At 35.1% G+C, this 26,441-nt stretch overlaps 1 protein-coding gene across 12 annotated transcripts in view; it reads right to left on the reverse strand.

Annotated features, from left to right (window-relative positions):
- CNTN4 (contactin 4) overlaps positions 1-26,441 on the reverse strand; it is a 916,127-nt gene that overhangs the window by 757,956 nt on the left and 131,730 nt on the right. For 3 of the 12 annotated variants that reach the window (XM_038565813.1, XM_038565818.1, XM_038565819.1), the window contains exon 1: positions 4,161-4,307. The exons of 8 other annotated variants lie outside the window; for them this stretch is intronic. The gene's annotated coding sequence lies outside the window, so the exon portion shown is untranslated. Of the gene's footprint in view, positions 1-1,050; positions 1,084-4,160; positions 4,308-26,441 lie in introns of those variants that run through there. One more of the 12 variants, XM_038565817.1, reaches the window with a different exon arrangement.

Consider the following 26,441-nt stretch of genomic DNA (forward strand, 5'->3'; position numbering starts at 1 on the left):
AACATTCTTTCCTTAACAAGATAATCTAAGCATTTTCTTATTAAAATAATAATAGTGAATAATTACATAGCATATTACAAATTTTTCCTCATTGCATTTTAATAATTAACCTGTGATATAGATGCCATTATTTTTTTAAGTTTTAACCCTAGCATTTATCTTTCTTCACAAACACTCTAGAGCCACTAGAATTTATTTTGCACCAAATATGAGTTAGATTTTTCTTACTTTTATATTCCAAAATGTTTTTCCTTCACTATTAATTAAATTATTTCTATAATAATTTTCAATACTACCTTTATAGTTCATGAAACATTAATATACATATGTATTTCTCAGTTTTCTATTTTATCTATTTGATGTAGGATATTGGTGCTATTATTATCTCTATTTAGCAAATTAAGAAATGGAAGTAAAGAAAGGTTATAGAAGTAGAGTAAGATAACACAGGGAGTCACTGCAGAAACACAAATGGAACTTAGCACTGTGGCTGCAGAATCCAGGTAAATGTCTTCAAAATCATGAGCATGTCCACAAAACTGAAGGCACATTCAAGAACATGGCAAGATTTTTTTTTCTATCATCTGCATTCTTTTTGCTACAATTTAACACCAAAAGCAGATAGATCCCTAAGTTCCTAATAACTGCCCTAATTAACAGTCAGATTTCTAAAAAGAAAAACTGATATTCAACCTCAGAGAATTCTTTTAAGAGAAAACAGATATAGCCTATAAACCTATGAGTTGCTAATACCCACATATGTAATGATTGCTGATTTGCATACCAAACAATCATACTTCAGGAAGCTACTGGACTAAGAAAAGAGTTAGAAGAAAAGGAACTGAGCAACGGTCTGTTGATTCCCAGGACTCTCCAAAGTAATGCAATTACCCTAAGTTGTTCTAAGATCCATTTTCTGTCACAGTATATTTCAGTCTTCCTCAAGCAAATCACACAGTTAATGCCAGAAAATGATCACAATGAACCATGTTCTTTCTCCTCCTTGTCACTGTCTAGAATATAGATACAGTGCACATTAAGAGACCTTACCAGCAATTCTGCCCAGAGTCTTCTGTCAAATACCTTTGAAAATAAGGAAAGTTGGTGACCCTTATGGCGTAACAAGTACTCCTATCGCATCCCCACACATACAACCAAATGACTGTTCACATGGGGTGATCCTATATCTATAGATATAGATATAGATATGTATGTTGATTATATATATCACACATTCCTTTACTTCTCTCGGTCCCCCAAATGTCTAGGAACAACACCCCACACCACACACCTCCCACTTTCTACTGGCTATGGAGATCAGTAAGCAAACTAGGAGTCTTGAGGTCAAAGCTCTACTGTAACTTATCTTTTCACCTCAAAAACTATGACTTAGCTTCTCTGTTTTCTCACTATTTTTTAAATAAGGGAGTTGACTCTATAGTCCATCTAGTTTCTTTTCTACTCCAAAACTTAGAGCTTTAATATAATCTGTTAACATCACATATTTAACCAGTTTTAGAACCACACTGAGAAAGGTTTAATTATTCCAAAGTATCATTGTATCATGATCTCTCCTACCTCTAATTGATTTCTTAAGGAAATTCAAATGGGTGATAATCAGAATTCTGAAATGTCTACAGCCATCTAAATCATTCCTTTGGTGTTGTTCCCACAGGTGAACTGAAATGGTGCCATTTCCTGTTGATCATTTTTGGTGTGGTGAGCTAACCAGCACACAGCATCAAGTATGACTTCGGCTGAGATGGTGAACAAAGAAGCCATTGAGAGATGCTGAAATGCATACTGTGGAATAGCCAAACTGGAAATTCATCCAGGAGAACATATATTATTTCCAGAATATGAATGAATTAATCAGTAGGCTTGCCACCCACATGCCAGAAACATTCCTGATTAAACTTAATGTAGTGAATTTGTGCAATCACCACCATACTAACCATTAATTAAATAAAGGCCTGTGAGTGCTATTTCTTTCAATGTGCAGTTTATTTCTGCTCTTGTTTGAAGGGCACACCTTTGAAAACTTTGCTCATTTGAGGGACACATCCACATTCGGAATTCAGTCTGGGTTTATATCTATCCCAAGGCAGCCTGGCATTATTACTGGCAAGGCAACTAAAGCATCCACATTTACATAGAAGCCTATTTAGTTAATCTGTTACATCGGCACTAATATTTCCCTACTACCTCATGGATGTGGAGAAACCAGTTTATCACAGGATTATTAGCCACCTAATTTCCTCTCTGCATGTAAAAACTGGAGGGAAGCAACTTATCACCCTAGAGATTAGAGTTTAAGGGTGAAATATACCAGAGACTCCTGTCGCACATAACCTACACATTTTAACTTTAGGCGCATGTTATTTGCATTCACATAGCTGACAGAGCAGAAAACAGAGTTGCAAAATACAAAGAACTGAGATTTTTCAGGACTAGTTCTTTATTTTCTTCCCAGAAGATATATATATACAGATATAGATATAGACACAGTTATACTTTAACTAGAATCTAATTTATAAAACAAGTTCCCTTATAGACTCTGGCTGTAGTTTAAAAACAGTTCAGCCTGAATACACTAAGTTCTTATTATACAACAGGTACTGTGTAGAAGAATCAAATTCTTGATCTCAAGGTAATTTAAAATTTAGCAACAGTAACTGCGGTATAAGATTTCTGGACTAAAAATGTTTCCCCTGGTGATTTATCAAAGACTGTCTCATTCTAAGTACTCTGGAATCACGTTCATGTAAATACTGGATATTCAAAAGCATATTTCTAGACTTAAAACTGAGTGTTAAATATCTAATATTTGAACCATAATAAATATGTAAGACTACTCTCACCAATCAAAACATAAGGAAGGGCAAGAAAGGGAACCCTCTGTTTCTCCATAAGAGAGGTATAGTAAACATTCTTTTAGACTTAGAGAAAATCCCTGATCTGTAGCATAGAATAATCATGTGAATGCACATTTGATTGTGCTTTAATAGCAAACACAGTACATTGAGCACATAATAAAATGTTTGGGCCAAAACACTGACTCCTATTTTTCTCAGAGCTCACATCCATTCCATGTTCAATTCCTGTGCACTATACTTTCAAACTACTGCTGCTATATACTCAAAATATTATCAGTTCTCATCACCTCCATTGCCACAACCCTCACCCAAGAGTCAACAGGTTCCAGACTTGATTACAATATAGAAATACCTAAGGACTGTTATTTGTAAAATGGAAAGCATTGTTTCCATACAACCCCAGGTGGCAGAATTAAAACAAAGTGGTGTTATTTTCAATGTTATGTAAGAAAATCTACTCATTTCCAATAATATTAACTGATCACCTTAGGAAACAATGGGTGTTTTCACATACATGTTGAGAAATGTTTGAGAGGAGGATCAGAACGGTCAATTACAAGTGGGGAAAGTAGGGATTAGAAAAGTATGGATTAGATGGATTAGATGATACAGCTCCATCTAATCCTACAATTCTGTACTTTCAAATTGTCATATTCTCAAAAAGTTCCTGAGTCATAGATAAGACAAAATTGTCATGTATAATACACACGACATGTTTAAAATATTGTAGAACCATGAAACAATATCTTATTAGAAATTGGGATGCAATTCAAATATTCCTTTCATTCCAAATGAATCTCTCCTGCTTTGAATTGTATACATCATTTCAGGATTTTACAAACCAGCTGTGAAATTGCTGATTTGTCTCCAGTATGAATTTCTTTGTTAGGAAAGAAAATGGCCCTTTGAAATAGTCCTCTTCCTATGAGAAGAGGAGATATTTATGCTTCTTTTATAAACACACAGGTCAATTCAATGAAAACCTACTCATTTCTTAAGTAAAAGACAGTATAACCTCAGGAAATGGTTTTTTCAGTGTTTGTCACACTAAATTTCCACCCCTCTACCCTAGTAATGTCTGGCATAGGAAGCAGGAAAGGAGGTGAATGCTATCTTTTAGACACAGGCAAAGTTCACTCATCAGAAGCTTTTTACATTCCTGAAAGAGAAATTCCCCTGGTACCATCTTTGTTTCTATGAGACAAGACAGATCCATGCCAACAAATTCATTTAATTATTAATTGGATTCCTCTTAAAATTCAGTAATAATAAGGTGGATCATACCACTGCAAGCTTGTATTTGAAGAGACACAGAAATAACTTTGGCAATTTCATCTTTGGTTTCATTATCAGAGGGCCCCACTCTTTTCATATCTACAATCCTCAAGCCAAGCAAACCACTTGACTGTGATGGCAGCTGTTGTTACTACCAATGACCTTTCCCCTGTGAGAATTCTTCAACAAGCCTTCTGAGAAGCCTCCAATATTGTGACATTTCTAGAACACTCAAAATAGCAATGCTGTTCTTTACCAATGAATCAGTTTGCACAGAAGGTATTATAAATTCTTCAACAACAGCGCTCACTAAATGAAACATTTAATTAATCTGATCCCAGGACATTAAGGCACCTGTCTCAGAAGTATGAGAGCCTCAATCACAGCTAACAGCCTTTATTTAAAAATCCTCCAAGGGGACCAAATTTCAATCCTATGGGGGTAGATGGGATTTTTTTAAGGAGAGTCAAAATACTGCCAGAGCAAAATAGGAAAAAAGCAGATGTAAAGACTAAAATTAGTAATGATGAGACTGTTTTTCTTATGTGTCTTGAAACATTAGTCTGAAAGTCATTTCCAAAGAGGAATCCAAAACCTAACTTGATAAATGGTTGTATCACAGTAGCCAGTGTAAGAAAAACTATACTAATCAGACTACAGTACTTAGCACATAGGATGTTCAATGATTAATGAAGGAAAAGGAAAGGCTTGGTACAACTGTTTTAAGTTAAAAAAATCAGCTTCATTTTTAGTCATATTCCACATTTAAGAAAAATATTCTCTCCATGTACATTTTCAATGAATACTTGTTGATTTGTTGAATATTTCTTGCCGCTAAGACTGGCATTACCAAACTATTTTTATTATACTAGTCCCTGTCCAAATGGAGTTCACAGTCTACTCAGAAATATTTTATTTTTAAATTAAAATTAATGTTATGAGAAAAATATTGCTAGTCTTATTTTCTTAGAAGACAGAAATTTTAGCTGGGCACATAACCACAAGAGTGGCTTCTTTAAAAAAAAAAAAAAAAAAAAAAAAAGAGTGGCTTCTTTGCAGCCACATGAAGCAATCTAAGTTCTGCTCCATAGGATTAATCAGAGCAGTACAGCAACTACTTTCATTAAGAGAAAATAATTGTTTCTTTTCTCCATTTTGCTGCTTAGAATGTACCTATGACATCAACGATCTACCTGCAAACACAAATATAAGGGCAATGTATGACAAAGCCTGGATTCCTAACATCTTGCAACCCCAAAGCAGTGTTGGATTAATTGCTATGACTTTTACTTGAAAGAGAAAAATAAACTCTTATCTCATTTAAGTCTCTGCTGTTATGGACTTTCTTTTTCTTATATCTAACTCCACCTAACTTACTATAAAACAGAAAAGTTATTTTAAACTCTAAAGTATCTGATGGGATAGTTATCAGGAAAATTTCTGGGAAAAAAAGTAGATTGGCAAAGTAAAATAACATGGAATTTCAAAAACATTTTACATCTTTGTATATCTCACATTTGGGAACCTCAAAAATCCTCTAGGCAGGAAAAGGATAGATGATAAATTCTCATTATATACAAAAGAATTTGGCACAGAGAGGTTATAGGACAAGTCCAAGCTTATAAAGCCTACTATTCTTTTCATTCAGTACCTAAACAGATTGCTTTCCTTACTCCAGCATGAGGATTTTTATCCTCTTAAATAAAACTACAAAAAAGTTTAAGTAGGCTCTGGCCCTTTTCTGTTAGTCAGAAAAGTCTGCAATACATAATGAATCTGGAAAAACAAAATGCTTTTAGTTTCCTGAATTATATGATGCAGATAAAATTGGAAAGAAAAGGAAAATTATCCGGAAAAATTGGTCGAGTTGGTGATACAGAGCGGAAAATGGATGAAGCATTTTAGATCTCTCTTCTACATTACTTCATGTAGCATAAGTTTTCAATAAATGGAAACTGTCGCACAGAAGAGGTTAGAAATATATTTGCAATTTTCACATTAAAAGTGAAGGGAAACATACAGGGAATAGGAAAAGGGAAAAACTGAATCTTGCTGAGGGAAAAAAATGCATTTTACCAGCTGGAGAAAGGCCTGGGTAATAAGTAGAGACAATGTGATTTGTGAGGCAAGTTGCAAAAGGCACTCTAAGATGGGAAAGGGAAAATAAAATGAAGACGACAGCATGTTTGGGACTTATTGGGCAAAAATAAAATCACTTTCAACATGCATCCCACACACAGATACTCAGGCTGATTTATTTGATCAGTTCTGACAATAATAAAAAGTAGTACAAATGGAAGATGTCCAGCCATTCTCAAGGTACACAGTTCTGTCTGAAAATTAAACAACTAACTTCTACATCTGAGCAATATGCCACTGAAAGGGAAAAGCAATGAGGCAAGTCTGTCTTACACTATTTGCTCTATTCCATATAATTTTTGAATGTCTGCAGTCTGGAATAGTTGGTGTTGATGCTCAAGTTTCTCTCCCAGATGGTAAATGTAGCAAGTTGCATTAAAATAAAACAGAAAATTTTTGACAGAGAAGATGCTCACATTCATCTCTTGGACAGCTTTCTCAAAGCCCCATCACCAAAGCCTATAGTATAAATGTGTCTTCTTACTAGAATGTTATTTATGAATATCAGCAGACATGATATTAACAGAATGAGCATAACATGTTCATGTCACTAAGATGAGGCTGCCTCAGAGGACTTTTTATTTTTACTCTGCAAGTAGTAGACAAACCAACACGTAGGCCTTTAAATTTAATTGGCATCTTCTAAAATCTCAACTCAACAAAAACCAGTATGACATAAATGTTCTAACTCTGAATACGTTTGAGTCACTACATAGCACCAAATACCACAAATAAGAATAATATGCAGTAAACTGTGTGAGGAAAAAATTAGGGATTTTTCTATCTCCAAATGTGCTATGTTCATTTATTTTGACAAATGCAATTTAGTTTTAATTATTCATCATATGGTAGTGAATATGCTGCAGAATATTTCATAAAGAAATGAAAACTTAAATCTATAATGGGAAGTCCTGTTAACAGGCAGCATTAAATATTTGCTTAGAATAATGCAAAAGCAAGAAATTTATAGCAAAAATCCAGATGAGTGAGGTTTCACAAAGCAGTAACAGTATGTGGCCAACTCTTGTCCTTAATGTCTATGCACTGTTTTCTCTTCTGCCTGCTTGCCTAATCCATTGCAGTGCATTTTTGTTGTTTTTAAGTTTCAATCTAATAAGATGTTGAATTTGGTTTTTTTTTTTTTAAGATGTTGAATTTGAAGAGCGTTTTGAAATTTACAAAACATTTTAACATTCATTATCTTAATTTAATGTAGAGGTTTAAATTTGTCTTCTTCTGGGAGACAAAAAATTAGGCGAAGTCTAAAGACATTTTTGGTTGTCATAACTAGGAGAATGGTACTGGTAGAGGCCAGGGATCTGCTAAACCTACAAAGCACAGCCTCCTACAGCAAAGACCTTTTTTAGACCGAAATGTCAATATGCTGAAGTGCAGAAAACTTGATTTAATCACATAGCTACATTATGTAATAGAAAGTAAAAGAATGGCTATCTCCAGTTTTGGACAAGAAACTGAGGCTCAAATGCTCTGCAAATTATACAAAAGAGAACTATCTATAAGTATTACATTGCAGTGGAGGGGAAGGAAAGCAAAGATAGCAAGATTTTAATCTCAGTCTGCTATTCACGTACCAGCTACAGACTTTGGCCACAGCATTGAACATTTTTAACGATGAAACTAGTTTCTCAGAGCACCTGGGTGGCTCAGTGGTTGAGCACCTGCCTTTGGCTCAGGCTGTGATCCCAGGGTCCTGGGATCGAGTCCCACATCAGGCTCCCCACAAGGAGCCTGCTTCTCCCTCTGCCTGTGTGTCTGTCTTTCTCTATGTGTCTCTCATGAATAAATAAATAAAATCTTAAAAAAAAAATTAGATTCACCAGCTGGTTATACAAGTAAATAAGAACTTATATGAAAATCTCTTTATAAGAGATAAGGCACTGTCCAAATGTTCTATGTTATCATTAACTTTAGTGACAATGTTCACTGATCTCTCCCTTTTCTATTATCATATGGTTAGTGAACTCCAAATTTGTGTTCACAGATTAGCTAAATAAACGAGGCTGATGTCCAAAAGTTGACATATGGCCAAATCCTAAAAAGTTGTTGGGGAGAAAGGGAATATGTGCAGAAGAGTAGTTAAAAACATGGAGTCTGAAGTCAAAGAAAAGTCTGAAACTTAAACTAATCACTAAAATATCACTTAGTAGTACAAAATAGCTTTAAAAAAAAAAAGCTTTCAGTGAATTATTTACCTACATTTCCAAGTCCTTATTTATATAATATTACTTGTGTCTCATGAGATTGCAAGCACTAAATGAAATAATAAATGAAAGTGTCAAGGTATATAATACCTCTTATGATATTAATAATGATTGTCCATGATATATATGTTATTAATAACCATACTTTATATATATGTGTATATATACACATATACATCTATATATGTTTTAGGGTTTTTTTAGGATCCCTCATATCGAGCTATGTGTTAAGGACTGAAAAATAGTGGTTGATGAGAATGATGTGGTCTCTGCTCTCATAAATCTCACATTTCAATGGGGGAAATGAGCAAATCAATATATGAATAATATAAATAATCAAAAATAAAATTTTAAAAGGTCAGGAACTAAGACATGAGATGGTAAGGTATCTGTGAAGATAAAGATCAGAGTTTCCAGAAATGGTCTGAGAAATAAGCTATGTGAATGGAATTATTAAATACAGGGTTTGTGATCCAGGAATTTCAAAATTCATAGCATTGGTGGTAGGTTCACAAACCTAAGCAAATAAAGTGTACCTAGCAGGGGTAGATGATTAAATATGGAGGAAAGCATTTTCCAATTAATTTCTTTTTTTTTTTTAAAGATTTTATTTATTTATTCATGATAGTCACAGAGAGAGAGAGGCAGAGACATAGGCAGAGGGAGAAGCAGGCTCCATGCACCGGGAGCCCGATGTGGGATTCGATCCCAGGTCTCCAGGATCGCGCCCTGGGCCAAAGGCAGGCGCCAAACCGCTGCGCCACCCAGGGATCCCTCCAATTAATTTCTTAAGCAGTATTTCATCCTAACATAATATATTTCATCCAGTAACTATCTGGGTCTATCTTACTTATTAGGAAGTAACTTTCTAAATGCTTATTGAGACAGGAAAAAAGAGATAATCCGTGATAATAGTCAATGAAATTTCTTAAGTCACAGTATCAGAAAATAACAAGACATTTATCAACTGCAATTGATACAACTGAAGATGTTAAATACAATTGAAAATGTTAAATCTTGGCACATTCTGATCAAACTAATTCCATTAAAGAAAAGATTATTAGTAGGAAGTTGTATTGTTTCAAGAAAATAAAGAAAAATTAGTGAGCAGAACTCTTCAGCAATGAATTTATCAAAAAGGATAGGTAAGAGAAATTCTAGAATTACAGCATAAATCACATAGCAAAATATTTGTTCTGCTTTGCTTTACTAAAATATTATATGATCCTTTTTAAATTTTTTATCTCATTTTTCATAAATAATATAGAATCAACCCTTATAAGAAATTTTTAGAGAAATAAGGCTATTTCTTTCTGAAATAAAGTTACTGTTCATTCCGATGTGTAGAAAAAAAGGCAGCAAGAATAGAAGTAGTTTAAGCACTTTTAAAAACACTGACCAAAGACCAATTTCTTTAATATGTCAGAACAATGATACAGTAAAAAATACACTGGAAATTTAGGATTATCTAGTTCTTTTGGTCAACTTCAACTAACAGAAAGCCAGACTAATAAGACTTGACTCTAGGAGTGGCCATTTAAATTGCTAAAAGTAGGGACGCCTGGGTGGCTCAGCGGTTGGGTGCCTGCCTTCAGCTCAGGTCATGATCCCGGGATCCCACATTGGGCTCCTGGCGAGGAGTCTGCTTCTCCCTCTGCCTAGGTCTCTGCCTCTATCTGTGTCTCTCATGAATAAATAAATAAATCTTTTTTAAAAAATAAAATAAAATAAAAATAAATTGCTAAAAGTAAGCATGCAAATACTAAATTTGGCAGTTTCCTTTGTGCTTTGCATGTTTTGTCTAATATTCCTTTGTGAATATAATAGTCTCTAAAGGAAAAGAAAAAGGGGCAACTGGGTGGCTCAGTCAGTTGAGCATCCAAGTCTCAATTTCAGCTCAGGTTCTGATTTCAAGGTGGTAAGCTCAAGCCCTAGGTCAGGCTCTGTTCTCAGTGGGGAGTCTGCTTGAGATCCTCCTCCTCTCTCCCTCTCTCTCATTCTCTCCATGCTTGCTGGCTCTATCTCTTTAAAATAAATAAATAAAATCTTTTTTTAAAAAAAAGGACAAGAAATAAACTTAAAAATAAGCTTAGCTGGCATAAAAAGTTAAAGACTAAATGAAGATAAAACACCCACATGAAAACAAAGAAGTAATAAGTAGTTTTCAAGACAATCTTGGTTTTTGAAGTCTTTAGTCAACAGTGGTAGTGACTTCAAAAAGAACTAAATATTTTATAGTGCTCCGGATGACAAACCAATTGGAACACCAAACACTATAATCAAGCCAGTATATACTTAAAAAGGATTCGTCATTTAAATCATCTTACTGGGGATGCCTGGGCAGCTCAGTTCAGTGATTGAGCATCTGCCTTTGGCTCATGTGGTGATCCTGGGCTCCTGGGATGGAGTTCCGCATAGGGCTCCCCGCAGTCTGCTTCTCCCTTTGCACAGGTCTCTGCCTCTCTCTCTCTCTCTCTTTGACTCTCATGAATAAATAAATAAAATATTTTTAAAAATAAAATAAAGGTAAAATAAACCACCTTAGTTAAGCATTTGACTTAAGTTTCCTAGTGGAAAATCATCAGCTATACTAAATCTACAGTTTAACCCAGAAAAAAGGAACATATTTTATTCTAAGAGATAAAGGGGTATAACTGAAATGATGGCCTACGATTTGAAATTATTACAAGCATTATCATTTCACTTCTAATGAATGTCTTCTAATCTTTGCTTCCTTTTTCTTGTTTACATATAGGGAACATAATCAATGGGAATGCAAGATAATAAGAAAAAAGTAACTTTCATTTTTTAAATATACAAATTCTGGAAAATTTTGGAAACAGGTTTGAAAAATATCAAAATGAGTGATTACTGAAGCAATAACAAGATCCCAGAAGAGTATACGAAAAATGTAATAAAAGTGACTTAAAGATTTAAATGTTTTGCTGAAGATCCATTTGGAAATGAAGTCTATTTTATGTCCAATAGGACTCTCACATTAAGTTTTGATCAAGAACTTTACCAAGAAATTTTTATTATTCAATTAGGTTGGAGTGAAAAAAATTCAATCATTTCATTAGAGACCAATGGCTTTGATATCTATAATCTGTTCATTTATTAAGCTAATATGTAATGTGATAGCACTTATTATATGCAAACAGTATTCCAATTCCTACACACATGAATATAAAGTATGAACAGAAATCATCACAGGTTATACTGCCATACATATAGTGCTGATTGGAATTGGGTTAAGCCAAAATAAGGCAAATAAAATTAAGTCAATGAAACTGAGTTTGTGGTACTCATTTTCCAAACAGTTGTTTTTATTATATACAACACATTGAATGAAAAAGAATGTATCAATTGGACAATTGCTCAAAATGGGAAAACTTTTTTCTTTTTAGTATTTATGCTTTGTGGTAGATCTTCAATAAAACTATACCAACTTTATTTTTCAATGGAATTCACAGTGTATGATATACAGAAAAATATGGAACCTGTCTATATAAGATATTGTGAATCAAGAAAAATAATTAACTTTTAAAAGTAAACCCATATTTTTTTTTTTTGCCAGCATGTCACCCTAATTGAAGAGACTATGTAATATTTTATCACTAGGGTTGAAGCATTATTTCATTTCCTTGCTTTCCATGAATCCCAAACATAAAAATAGCAATGACCCTAGGAAAAAGTGAGGGAAGGGTAAATTCATTCTTTGTTTTCATTTTATTACCAAAGTCTTCTATGACTTGGATGACACAAAAACTTATTTTCTAAGAGACCATTAGTGATATAGCCTTGAAAGCCTTATTTCCCAACTTTCACCTGTAAACAATAGTGAAAATGTTCAGAATAAAATGGGAACACAAAAATTAGTAGAAGTGAGGAAAATGGATCTAAATACATATCTGGTACCCCTTAACTTTGCTGTTATTATTAACAAATACTTTGAGAATATAAGGTCGATGGATTTTATTAGCATTCCCGAAGCAAATATTTAATATCCTAGATGGCCATGCTCAACTTCCCAAATGTTAATTGATGCCATTACAAATTGCTTGTGGCACATTCAAGGTGTACCAGGAAATTAATGACAGCTTATAGGACAGAGAATACATTTTAATAACCAGTCAGGAGAAATGGCTTTTCATTAGCTTCTTTTCTATGGTAAGAAGTAAGACATTCCTATTAGGAATTTTGAAAATATTCATATAATGACACTGTATAAATAAGTGACAACACTTAGCATCATAAGCAGAACTTTTCTTCCTCGGGTTTATGCATAAAATATTCAAGTGCCTTTACTAATTATTCTTTTAAAGTAATCTTTTCTCTTCCTCAATTAAGTAGAACTAGAGCAAAAGCAGTGAAAGTTTTTATTCTAAATTACTAGGCTTTATGCTGAACATTCAGTATCATGTTCTGGGTTTCCATGATCACTGTCTACTTTAGTCTTCATTCACAACTTGCTAAGACCTAAGAATTATATTCTAATTGATATTTTCTTAGTATGTTTTAAATATCATTATGCAGTGCAGAACAAATGAACATGCAAATAGAGAGATGCAATGCAAATTTCTTCACAAGCAAAAGTTTCCAAATAGTTTCATTTCCCACTATTATCATATGATCACTTTTCATTTTAGAGCCCTCAACCACCATAAGCTCAAGAAGTATATAATAATAAAATATATAAATATAATACAAACACATATATAATAAATAAGTATATGATAATGGGGGTGACTGGGTAACAGGCACTAAGGAGGACACTTGATGGGATGAGCACTGGGTATTTTACTATATGTTGGCAAACTGAATTTAAATTAAAAAAAAAAAGTAGTATATGATAATGGTATGGTAAGAGCAAGAATTAATGACAATTAACAAGGATACTTCTCTGAAGAAGGCAGTATTCTGAAAGACCCCAAGATCCCTGCCCTTGGAATTCACACACAATATATTTTTTAATATTATTTATTATTTTTTTATTTAAATTCAATTTGCCAACATATAGTATAACACCCAGTGCACATACCCATATAGTATAACATCCCATCAGGTGCCCTCCTCAGTGCCCATTACACATACCATCTAATAACCTCCTATTAATGAGGGTATAGCAATGAACAGAATGCATTTCAAACCCATGGTTGGACTATTTTATATGACTCAGGCAAGAAGATTTAGGCCTCAAATCCATCAGTTCTGAGTTATTCAAAAAAGAGATTCTCTTGGATGGTCTTGATCTAATCAGGCCAAAACTTAAAAGAAACTCTATAAAGGGAGAGGTTTGAAGTGACATAAAATATTCTGCTGACTATGAGCAAATAAGCCTCTGTGTTGTAAGGTACTTACGCTAGGCACCACAGAGCAAGGACCTGAGGGCAGAGTCTAGGTGATAGCTAGCAAGGCAAGGGTATAAGACCTCATTTCCACAACTGCAAGGAAATGAATCTTGCCAATAATCTCAGGAACTTTGGAAACAGATACTTCCCTAAATGAGCCTCCAGATAAGAACACAGCCCACAAACACTTCAATCTTAGCATTATGTAACCCTGAGTGAATAACACAACTAAAACATACCAACGCTTTGCCCATGGAATTTTTTGAGATAACAAACGTGAGTTATTTTAAATTTCTATACCCTGGTAATTTGTTCCACAGCAACAAAAATGCAACATAGGTGTACTATCATATACTGAATATTTTCTAACGCTTTGCTAGGTATTGTGCTAAGTTTTATGCTTATTGTTCCATTTAATCCTCAAATTCATAAGACAAAAGCTGTTAACCCCATTTCATATATAATGAAGCAATATTTACAGGGTTAATAACTTGCTTACAGTCACATGGCTACAGTAAAATTTTAATATGAACTTGTTTAACTGCAGAGCCTATGTTCTGAAACACTATTCTACTTTCCCTGCAAGAAAGTATATGATCATAAATCTGGGGGTGTGAATCCCATTTTGCTATGTGTCAGCTACATTCTTTTTTTTTTTTTAAGACTTTATTTATTCATGAGAGACACAGAGGGGGGAGGCAGAGACCCAGGCAGAGGGAGAAGTAGGCTCCACGTGGGGAGACCGACATGGGAATCCATCCCGGGTCTCCAGGAACACGCCTTGGGCTGATGGTGGTGCTAAAGTGCTGGGCCACTGGGGCTGCCCCTCAGCTACATTCTTTAAAAGAAAACAGTGCCTCTCCCTTCTTATCCCTGGTCTTTTTTTTTTTAAGATTTTATTCATTTACTTGAGAGAAAGAGATGAGAGGAGGGGCAGAGGGAGAAACAGACTCCCTGTTGACCAGGGAGCCCTACATGGGGCTTGATCCCAGGACCTCGGGATCATGACCTGAGCCGAAGGCAGATGCCCATCAGACTATGCCATCTAAGGCACCCTCATCCCTGGTCTTAAGCTCTTTCAAATCTAAGATTGTCTCGTGAAATTAAATACTTTTATTTTTTAATTGATGATACAGAAATGAATATAATTTTATATAAAAAAGTTAAATTACAAGAGCCAGTTATATCTTATTTTCTCAGGGGAGCCTTCTATGAAACCCAAAACTTGGGTTGAAAACAACATTTTGGGGCAATGAGCAAATCTCTGGAAAGGGATTAGGAGACACTAAGAGAGGACTTATTTTAAAATCCATTTCTGGCACACAGCCCAGCTTACACAGGAATTGAAAATTATTCAAAATCCCTCTCCAGGGATCTTGCAAAGAATAAAATATCTAAAAGCGGGGCTCTATAAGAACTTATTATGTAGGGGGTAAGGTATAAGTGTATTCCTGGGTTCTTCTAAAGAAAATGTCCATGGCAAGAGGTACAACAGTACTATGAGCAGAAACCAAAACCACAGTGTGGGGAGACAAACTACTCCCCACCTACTTTTCAGGGTCTCAAATTTCCATTTCATTTCTTTTCAACTCATTGGATTTCATTTGCATGTTCTTCCAGAATCTCTTCATTCTCCCTCCATTCAATCCTTTGCCCAATCTATGTGGTTTCTACTGCTTTTCTCACTCAGGGTTCTTATTAACCTGAATAAGGTCTGAACTTGCCCCCTATGAATGAGCCAGATCCTCTTGCCTAAGCCCTACCAGTTCTACAACAGAAGATAAATAAGCCTATTTTCACCTGTCTATCCACTGTCTTCCATAAGCACTAACTTAGCTGGGAAACAAAATATCTGTAGTCATGTAATGATATATAATTGGTGCCTTATCTCATTTCAGAGGTCTTAGCATGATACCTGATATGACTGTACCAAAACCTTTATGTGAAGTGCTCTCTGGATGTGATACCACATGCTTGCCTTCAATGATTCAACTTTTTATTTTTCATAGCATTCCTTCTCCCCTCCACTAAACAGGCCATCAATCCCTCTAAGTAGTAATACTGACAGCAGCAATCTTGTTTATTTAAGGGGCTCTAAAATTTTTAAGGTAGTTTAATCAACACAGCAGACAATTTTGCTTTCAGCAGCTAGCTAGCAGCTTCAGTTTCATTAGAAAACTCCCTGTGTATTTGGAGGATTCAAGGGAATACCTTCAACATTCAGCTCTTTACATTCATAACCTGATTTCTCCATTATAACAAATCCTCCTCCTAAAGTTCAGTTGAATTTCACCACATCTAGGCAACACAAATAGGTTACAATACGCTACTTTATGTTGTCAGAAGGATATCTTGGCCATTTTAACAGGCTTTTCCCTTTACAAATCCACCAAGTGGCTATTTTCAGGGTTAACCTAGGAGAGTGCTCAAGCTCATCATCCAAACTTCCAGATATGATGAATGACTGAGACAAAAAACACATTTGTTAAGGAAGCAGCCCATATAAAGCTTGTAAAGCTTTGATTGATCATGTTTGCCCAGTGATACAAATGTTATCAGCCTTTAAAAAATACTGGGGTGGGGGATTATGTTTTCTTTTCTTTTCCTTTCTGAAAATAGCTTTTTTAGACCAGTGTGTGCTTGGGCTTAAACAACGGAATGGTATGGAATAGTGTTTAACCAGTGATTTTGTAGAAACAAAATTGATTCCTTTTCTCTAGTATGTGATGGGATATAAAATGTTCCACCTAAGCAAGCCCTGAATCCTGTCTCCTTTTTTAGGGCTGATTTTGTTGTATTATTTGTATATATACAAACAAAAGCATTTTGAGTTAATAAACCAAAAAGCTTAATTTTGACTCTGGAGCCAGACATTAATTAGCTTTTAAAAATATTTTGAACACTTTATTTAGCCCTCTATGTATAAAATAAAGATTAATTCATTCAGCTAATCATTCAATAATTATTAATTGCACACTTATTGTGGGACAGGAACTTTTTTTAAAGAAGATTTTATTTGAGAGACAGTGTGTGCAAGTGAGCACAAGCAAGGGTAGAGGCAGAGGGAGAAGAGAAGCAGGCTCCTTGCTCGGGATGGGGCTCGATCCCAGGACCCCAGGGATCACAACATGATCCGAAGGCAAACTGTTAACCAACTAAACTACCCAGGTACCCCAGGACAGGAACTTCTATAGATTTTCAGTTTATAGCACTAAGTAAGCCTCCTCCTGCTTTCATGTAGGACAATATATGAAATGGGGAGACAGACAATAGGAAATACATATATAACACATCAGGAAAAGTGCCATGTGGCAACGAGAAAAAGCAGAGGAGATATGTACAGTCACTCTTCAAGAGATGATGATCAAGTAAGACCTTTCTTAGGAGACATGTGAGTAGAGGTCCAAAGCAGTATGGTACTCAGCCAAGGAGATATCTGGGGTAAGAGTAACCCAAATGAGAGAACCAATAAATAAGCCTTGAGGGGCTTGAAGAGGACACTGCATATCAATATATGTAAGTATTCTTGGAAGACTTTAGTGAGCCACTATTATTATATTTTCTAAATACCACATTTTCTACCACTTCTCTGCCTAGATATAGGTTGTTATTAGTCCCCTAAAACACAATTCACCATGAGATGACACTGTGAAGCCCAGAATAACTGCTGTCACTCAAGTAATATGTATAGAACAACTTAAAAACATTTGCCCCATAGCTCAGTTTTAAAGCTATTTTATGATGGAGAATACAGTCCTTAGCAATTTCTGTTTTAATCAAAGAAGATACCTAATATGACAAGAAATCCCCAATCCAGACTACAACTTCAGCAAAGTAGAAAAATAGCAATTTTCCCTGCAAAACTGATTTCAAAACTATCATCATCCATCATCATCATCATCATCAATCACACGAGGCAGCTGCTTTGGCAGCATTATTTTAAGTCCATATTTAACTAGATGACAGCTTAACCTTCTTAGGGGAGCAGAGTAATCTCTCCTTACAAACCTCAACCAAGTACAGGAAAGTAGACTTGCCCTAACGTAGAAATTGGCTTTCATCTGATTTCATAACACGCAATAGCATTTGATGATTTAATAGGTACTTGGATCTTTCTTTTGAACATTCAACACTCTATCAAGGCTGGTGAAGACTGTGTAACTCAAGGATTATTGAAGTTACTATATCAGCAAGAATTTAGCAACAAAACTGAATGTGTAGAGGGCCAGGTAGAAAGGCATCCATGCAAATCTACCTCATAAAGAGACCTGTGACTAAATACATAAAACACAATGTACTTGTGTGTCACATTCGATAAGTACATTTCTTTTCACACTGTGAGCTGTACTTAACTGAGATCCTCCACTCTTCCATGTGCTGTACACACCCAAGCCCCAAGCTGTATCTTCCCATTCGTACCTGCACTACTTACTTTGCCTGTCGTGACCATCATCGTCATCATGTATATATATTCATATTCTAACCATAAACACTAAGCAAATTCAATGCCAACCCCTTCCAAAAAACATTTCCTAGATTTCCAGAAAGAAGTAATTTTTGCCATCTCTGAATTCCCCATCAAATTCATCTATACCTCCTTTTGGGAACTCATCTTATATTCTATCTTGAATTAGAATTATTTGCATCCATCATCCCCTTTCTCCTCTCAATGGAAAAACATGGCAATTATAATAACTTATTTTTATTTACTAAAATAGTATTTACAGGTTACAAAGACATGTGTTAATTAACAAACACTGTATATACTAATTATGTTGTAAATTGAAACCAATATCCTCAGTTAAAAATGTGCCTTCCATCATTCCTAGCATAGCTAAGGGCCAAAACCAAAATAACCATTTGGCAGCTACTTAAAGCAAATGTCAAGAATAGCAGTTTTAACATTCAAAAAAATGTATGAATACAATGGCCATGAAAAGTCCCATTGAAGGTTTCCTTTGGGGATGCCTGGGTGGCTCTGCAGTTGAAAACCTGCCTTCGGCCCAGGGTGTGATCCTACAGTCCCAGGATTGAGTCCCACATCAGGCTGCCTGCATAGAGCCTGCTCCTCCCTCTGCTTCTCTCTCTCTCTCTGTCTCTCAAGAATAAATAAATAAAATGTTTAAAAAATAAAAGTTTCCTTTGAGGATAAGGGGTATTATAAAATCCTTTCATTATTATTCCCACAAGAGCCAGTACATTGTCTTGATGACAATTTTTTGAATAAATAAGTAAATGATTGCATGATTGTGTGCACTTTACTATATCTCAGCCACAGAATGTCAAAAATTCAGGGGAGAAAAGATGGTTGCAAGATGAGAATGTCCAAGCAGAGTACAAATTAAATTATAGGTTAAATGGAAAGAAAATAGATCAAAGCAGTTGTTAAACAGAATCCTAACAGAGTTGGAGGTTAAGACTCTTGTCTGTATCTGAGGAAAATCAGAACGAGTAATATTCTGAAAAATTAACATCTAATAAGGTGCTCATATAAGAGCAAATGCATATGTGTATGTGTGAGAGAGCATGCCCACGTGCAAGAACGCATCCGTATTTGCACAAACACGCGTGCACCTGTCTATCTGATGCTGGTAAAGTTGGAGGAAGGGGTGGTAGGAAAAGGATAATTCTCAAAAAGCAACTCTACTTATTTCTGGGATGTAAATATTGATTCAGAAAAAAATATGCAAACGTCAGCATAGCTAGACAATTTATGATTAATGATAGGATACCTAGTTAAAAGTAGCTGAAAGGTGTATCATTTTTCATGACATAGAACCAATGAGATTCAAATAATAAAATATTAGGTTGAGTTTAGAATTTTTCACTATACAGTCATTTCTCTAAGAGAAAAATATATGCATCCATTTTTATTGTTTTAAGCTAAAACGGTAACATTTTTAAATATATATGGTACATTTCTAAAACTCAACATTCCTATTTTCTTTAGCCTTCTTCAAAGTCTGTAACTCTGAAGAATAGTTACAAGAATCTCCATGCAGTAAGAGCTTTTGGGAAATTAATTATAGCAGGAGAATCATGCTCAATGTACATACTGTCATTCCCTTTTTCAGGAAATATTAGAACCATCACCTGGGAAGCTATCAATTGTGATATTCCCCAACCTGCCTGTCTTACTCATCTTCAGATAGCCAGAATGTACCTGGCACAAAGTAGCTACTCAGAAAGTTAAGCTGTGATGAATACTGCATCAATGTGTCTATCATGCTCAAGGCTAAATTTCTGAAAATGGCATCTTAAGACCACAAATAAATTAGGGATTCTCCCAGTCCCATTTCCTTTCTCATAAATGATTATGGTTTTATTTTCTGTTAAGTCAGGAACACACAAAGTATATTCTGTGGATTATGGTTATCAAAGGGAAAGAGGGGAGTGGTTTTATCCTTAGAGAATGTGAACACTTCTATCTGCAACAACAGATTTTTTAAAAGATTTATTTATTTTAGAGACAGAGAGAGTGTAAGCACACGTGCCCAAGCGGGGAGGAGGGGCAGAGGGAGAGAATCTCAAGCAGACTCCCTGCTCAGTGTGGAGCCCAGTGCAGGGCTTGATCCCATGATCCTGTGATCCATGACCTGAGCTGAAACCAAGAGTCAGACAACGCTGAGCCATCCAGGCACCCCTGCAATAATAGATGTTTAGCTACTGGACTTCTCCTTGTATTTAACATGGAAACATACATTTTGCATATTATAGAAGATATATATATATCTATATTATATATATATATATTATTTCTCAATTTGACTTCAGAATGTTTTTAATTAAATATTGTAATGAGCTGTTCAAATTTTTTCATAGTTAAACATTAAATATCCTGAATTATAATGCTTTTACCTTTGTTTCCAGTATCTTCCTGTGAGAAACCAGTATATATTCATCTTTTTTGACTGTAAAGTCTTTTGAAATGTAGACCATAAAAAATGTTTATAACAATGATTATTTATCAGATAAGAGTTTGAACAGTGTAAAAGCTTCTACATGTAAAACCCTAAATAAAGGTTTTAAGAACAATGCATCTAGAAATCTCAGAACCTTTATTTTGCCCTTATTTTCGAGAAAAGCATTATCTTTTACTTGTCCACAGTGAACTATATTATGTGTCTCTTCCATCCCATTTTGTTCATTTATTCATTCAGTTAACAAGCATTCAACCCTCATTATCCCCCATGCATGGGCCTGGAAATTGATCATATAAAGATGAATGCAAAGGTTCTTGTTGTAATAGAGCCCTTGTCTCATTTTAGAAAGAAAAATATAAAAACAATAAGAGCCCACACAGTAGTTGGTGACATAAGAAAGAGATGCATGCAGTTACCAAGTAAGAACAACACTGCCTTGGGTTGCAGAGGACACTTCCAAGGGGGAGGCCTTCAAAAAGGTAGGCTCTAACAAAAATAGGTATTAAAAAATGAATCTGCCAGGTTTAGGAGGACAACAGATAGAGGTAACATATCCAAAGAAGAAGAGCATTTACTGAGATATAGCAGTAAAGAAATACAAAATCTTAGAGGATTGAGAGGTAGATAATGGCCAGTGTGCTCAGGATCCTGCATGGCAAACTAAGAAATCTAGCTGAAATATTTTAAGAGAAAAGGTTACAGATTGCAGCCTTAAAAATGTCCATCTTAAAAAAAAAATGTCCATCTTTTGTTTCCAAATTACTACTATACTTGAGAATGCCCAGGTGGGCAGACTCAGACTGAATTGTTGATATGGTTAATATTTTTAAGGAAACTTCACCAATTCCTCTGCTGTTGTCTCCTGTGAGTTTATGATGACCTGACAAAGCAGCAAGTGATTTTGTGATGCTCTGTATAATTGCTTTCCCAATGCTTACTACAGAAGAAAGAGTGACATATCCAGGCTTTCCTCTTTACCCACACCTTATAACCATACTATAGAACAAGAGGTTCAAGGATGATTTTTTTTCTTTACCAGTTTAAATAATGCATGCTCTGGTGCAAAGGTATGTATTTTGAACCTATAATCTGGCTCGAAGTTATTGACAAATTGCTGTTACAAAGAATCTCTGCTCTACGTTCAACTTTTTTTCAGCAACCCTTCCCAGTTAACCCTTCCTGTCCTGAATCTTTCCACCAACCTCAGGTATTAGGCAAATGCTTTAAGGATTTCCTTTTTATTATTTTCTCCTATTTTTGGCCTGGGTTCTACCTTTCTGTTCAAACACCAACTTCCTAAAAGCAAAGAGAGGAAACCTGATCCTAAAGAGAGAAAAGTCTGTATGTCATGTATCTTTTTGCCTTTGGAACCTAGCATAATGCTCAATGTGTGTTCATCAGTAGATGAGTATTAGATGGATGGATACATGGAGTGAATGACTGGGCAGAAATGAGGGAGAAAGAAAGGGCAAGGCATAAAGAAAAATGACACCAGAGAAGGAATAGAGAAGAAAGAAAAGGGAAAAAGAGAAGAAAGTAAAATTGGAATGGAAAGTGGAGCAGAAAGAACACTGTTATATCAATGATTTTATCTGCATTAGTACAATGAATTGCAAATAACAAATCATTACTTAATATAGTTTATATAAAAGGGTAATAGATTGGGTCCTATAGCTCTTTATTACCTAGGGTAGAGCGCAAGAGTGAAGGAAAAGTTGCAGGAAGCAGCACCTGAGGTCACAGAAGTGAAGACAACTGTTTCAAGACTCTTTCTTTCACCGCTTCTGGTTCAATCTTCTCTGGGTATCTTGGCTTAGCCTAACTGTCTGGACATCAGTTATCTTCCTCTATAGAGAAGATATATATCACTCACTGACATATATCATATAGGGACTCACTCTCAACGTCCCTACTCTTGATGATACTTTTAGGGGATAGGTCTACTCCTTCTTGAATTCCTTTGTCCAGGGGATGAGAGAACTGTGAAATGGTTGCAACTTGGGACCCTAGTCCATGAATTTTGATCAAAATAGCAACATATATTTTAAAAGGCATATAGTTTTAAATTATGACATTACTTTCTGGATTACAGAAATTATTTTATTTTTAAATTATGTGAAAAGATCACAGACATTAAATATTAACATTTAATAAAAGAACAGTTAGATTGCATCATCAAGCTTAAAATAGTATAAGCTGATAACAAACTTAGCCAAATCTGAATGTCTAACTTCTGCCCCACCAACTTCATGGCATGACATGAAGATCAAAAAAGATAAAGTGTGTGCATGCATAGAGTAAGGTCTATGAAACTACAGCTGCCATTATAGCTGTCATTTTTGCTGTTGTTAATATTAAATAGATGCTAAGAAGCAAAACAGGAAGGGTCAAAGAAAACATCTCTGCTTTATAATTCCTAGAAAAGATTTCTTCCTGATTCTTGATAAAATAATTAATCACTTAATTCTTTACATAACTAATCTTTCAGTACTAACATACTTTTTCAAGGTCTCTAGTGCAATACCTCACACCATGCATGCAGATGCATTCTCACTTTTCTAATATTTCTCAACACTAAGGAACTATGTTCAAAGTTAAATAAATGATGGTGTGAGATGATTTATCCAGTGGGGCAGAAAGAAAAAAAAAAAAAAAGAAGGTAAGTGAGATGAACATTAAGAGCATGTGTTGGTCACAAGAGACCATGCTTCAGATGAACTACAATGGAAGGACAAGTGGACAGCAATGACCTTGAGCCCAGAATTCTGACTGCAGGACATCGGATAGCCTTGTGAAAGAGGCAAAAGTTAAACTAGGCACTGCAAGTTTAGTACAAACTTTGATAAGTAAGGACTGGAAGAAAAGAGTATCCCTGACAAAGGTCACTGAATAAAAGGCAGGCAGGTAGGATCAAATACTGGGCATAATGGCAAGTGAGAAGTAGCAGGAGAATCAGAAACATAATGGCTAGAAAAACTGAAAAGTAATCATGGAAACATTCTCAATGTCAGCATTATAACTATCTTCCTAATCTCTGCCATACTTAGCAATAAAATAGGTAATAGAAATGGAATTGTTTAGTGTAGATTAATTACGGTATTTACAACTTTTCTAATTAGTATTACACTAGCCTCTGAAAATAAGTATATCTATGATCTCTATTTACGTGTTCATATAATTTCAACACACAAATATTCATTAATTGTTAATTTTTAAATATTTCCCTTAAAATTTGCTTATGCTGACTTGTATTCTTTTGAAGGGAAATAACACATTTACTTATTGCCTTTGTCAAGGCCATGCTGAAAACCACCCTTTACCATACAAAGATATTTTTACTAATGGAATTTAATCAAACATGCACTTCATTCATCATTAAAACTTACTCCAAATATTCAACAGCTATGTAGCAATCGCAATGAAAACAATAAAGTTGATTTCAAACTGTAATGCCTGTGATTTGTCTCATAAAATACAGGGGGAAAAAATCCCTGTAAAAGAAATAATATATGGAAAGAACATTTTATTCCCATTTGATTTACAAATGTTTAAAATATAGTTTGTTTTTTTAAAGATTTTATTTATTTATTCATGAGAAAGAGAGAGAGAGAGAGAGAGAGAAAGAGAGGCAGAGACACAGGCAGGCTCCATGCAGGGAGCCTGACGTGGGACTCGATTCCCAGTCTCCAGGATCATACCCTGGGCTGCAGGCAGCACTAAACTAAACCATTGAGCCACCAGGGCTGCCCTAAAGTATAGTTTTTAATATCTGGCACTCATGATGATAATTACATTTTAAAAAATGAAGTCAGTGTCCTAATAAGCTTGCTGCTTGTTATCATTTTTACAGATGAGATACATATTTTTTCGAAACAATGAATAACTAATCTTGCATATGTAGGTTGATCCATATAAAATGGACACCTCCTTACCATTTTTCACCTACAAAGGTGATGATTTTTTAGATTTCACCTATCAGATCAAAATCATACAATCACAGAATTTCCAAGTGAGAAAAATGGTCCAAGATATCTACCAGAGTCTCTAGCCTGGTTCATAAAAATCCCCTCTAGGGCAGCCCGGGTGGCTTAGCTGTTTAGCGCCACCTTCAGCCCAGGGTGTGATCCTGGAGACCTGGGGTGGAGTCCCACATTGGGCTCCTTGCATGGAGCTTGCTTCTCCCTCTGCCTGTGTCTCTGCCTCTCTCTCTCTCTCTCTCTCTCTCTCTCGAATAAATAAATAAAATCTTTAAAAAAAAATCCCCTCTGGTATAAAACAGAGGTCATTTCTTATCTGCACTTGTAATGCTTGTAATAAAAAGCTTAAAGAGCTTAAAATAATATATGAATGGGAAATACAAGGGAGTATTCAATGCAGAATAAGCCTAACACTCAAATGGATCTCTCCCCATATTTATCTATTTCAAATATTTTTTAAATAAAAAAAGAAATACCTATCTCAAGCAATTATTTAACCTCACAATATAAAGAGTATCTGAACATTATTTAGAGTTTTTCAAAAGACCAAATTAAAAGATATGAGGCCTTACTATCTAGACTAAAAATATAATGCATTTATTTCTCTAATTTCAAACCAAAGGAACTAAAATTAGCATTCCTGGATAACACTCTTTCATCTAAGGAGCTTGGAAGTATCAAGTGAATTATTCAAATCTAGAAAAGGAAGCCACTAAGAAAATAGATATTTTAATGTTCTTCAGCCAGCAACCTGTCCAGGAAGAGAGAAATCAGATAAAAGATAACCTTGAGCTAACAAGGTTATAAGGGATTCTTTCAAAATGAGTCAAAATGAGGGCAGCCTGGGTGGCTCAGTGGTTTAGCGCAGCCTTCAGTCCAGGGCGTGATCCTGGAGACTCGAGATTGAGTCCCACGTTGGGCTCCCTGCATGGAGTCTGCTTCTCCCTCTGCCTGTGTTTCTGCCTCTCTCTCTCTCTCTCTCTCTCTCTCTCTGTGTGTGTGTGTGTCTGTGTGTGTCTCTATGATTAAATAAATAAAATCTTAAAAAAAAAAAATGAGTCAATCCTGAATCTCCATGTCAGGTAGGACAAAAGGATACAGAGGGGAAGCCTGCCTTCTTAGATCCACCCCACCCCAAAATTTAAGCAAACAATAACATTACTGATTAGCCAAAGAATCAATGGTACCTTTCAAATGTGCTACCCCAATAAGTAAATTTATCTTAAACTGTAAAATGTTAGTTAATAACATAACAATACTAAATTATTCACCTCTAAACTTTAGCTTTTTCAAATATGAAATGAAAAGTATTTTAGGGAAGGAGTAACTAAAGAAATCATTGATGATTTTGCCCACTAACCATACAAAGAAAGTGACCGTAGGGAAACTGAATTGCTTAAGATCCCACAGCTCTTGAGAGCAAGATTAGTCTTAAAACATTTGACTTGAGAATCCCTGGTCCCAAGCTGTGATGGGCCAAAACTGTAGACTAGCATCCACTTTATTGTAATTTGGTCATCTTTAGATGAGTCATCTTTAAATGACTATGAGATTGGGTGGTACATGTGTCTGTACATATATCTGTGTGTACGTTAGATTGTCATTAATGCAGTTAAGACTCAATTTTATACTAATTAATAATCATTCTTTAGTGGTCAGTAATTCTTTTTAAGTCTAA

This window comes from Canis lupus, chromosome 20, assembly GCF_011100685.1.
Source record: "Canis lupus familiaris isolate Mischka breed German Shepherd chromosome 20, alternate assembly UU_Cfam_GSD_1.0, whole genome shotgun sequence".
Lineage (NCBI taxonomy): Eukaryota > Metazoa > Chordata > Mammalia > Carnivora > Canidae > Canis > Canis lupus.